Here is a 1,090-nt window from a genome sequence, read left to right as displayed (position 1 = left end):
ACCAGATCATGTGAATATGCATGTCACCGAGATGTACAATTTAATTATTCATAACGTGTGTGTGTGTGTGTTCGAAACAGGGGGTAAGGGCCCAAAGTTGTCCCAAGATCAGGTTATGAGATGATAAATAAAAGAAAACCAAAATGTCCGTTTATTTTTTTTTCTTTGTTTCAATTTTTTGAAAGCAAAACACTATGCTATTACCTCTTATGACTCAAACCATCTGAGAAGGAGAAAATCAGCTGGTGTAATTTGTTATCATTAGCCACTTTTTTTTTTTTTTTTTTTTTTTTTGCTGCTTTAGGACTCATTCAGACAGAATCAGGTGATACAGCAACTGGAACAGAGCTGTGCAGCAGTGTGAGAGGACATAAGTGGAGTGTGTGGTGGGGCGGTGTCATTGTTTGGTCCATAAACTTCTCCTGGATAGCAGCCAGTTTCCAGCTTTCAGCCACAGAGCAACAACTTGTTCTTGTTTTTCATCTGCAGCAAATTTGCAGTTTTTCTCCTACTCTTCTCACGCAATTTCCTGGCAGTATATTGTTGTTTGATGGACCAAGCAAAATGATAGAAATTCAAAGCATGACGTAAACAGCTTGAGCAGTAATACTGCCTGCTGAAGTTATGTGATTGGTCACCACATAACCCCACATGACGTCAGGATACGTTTCTCCACATGTGTTTCAGTTTTTTCCCTACAGGACCGTTGTGTTTTCTTCCCACACTGCCACAGCCTAAATGCACAACCCACAATCAAAATGAATGGGAATACTGCAATATTCACCACAACACCTAATATGGTCTAAATGAGGCCATAGAGCCTGCTGTTGTGATCTAGCATGCGTCATTTCATAATTTTAAATTCTTCATGAAACATTGTGTCTTTTGGGTCTTTCAGCCTCAGACAATTTACTTGGTATCAGCTGTACTTCCCTGAGCAAACAGCTTTGACGTTCATCAGCTTTGAGGTCTGAAATTCAGAGTTGAGTTTACAGATGGAGTTTATACTTAAGTCTGGCAAGTACTGGACTATAAAGACCAGATGCTTATTATGTCTGATGGGTTTTACTTATTAAGCTTTCTGTGTTCT

Source organism: Scatophagus argus, chromosome 18, assembly GCF_020382885.2.
Source record: "Scatophagus argus isolate fScaArg1 chromosome 18, fScaArg1.pri, whole genome shotgun sequence".
Lineage (NCBI taxonomy): Eukaryota > Metazoa > Chordata > Actinopteri > Scatophagidae > Scatophagus > Scatophagus argus.
The sequence above is the reverse complement of the archived record's forward strand: the minus strand, read 5'-3'. Positions refer to the sequence as shown.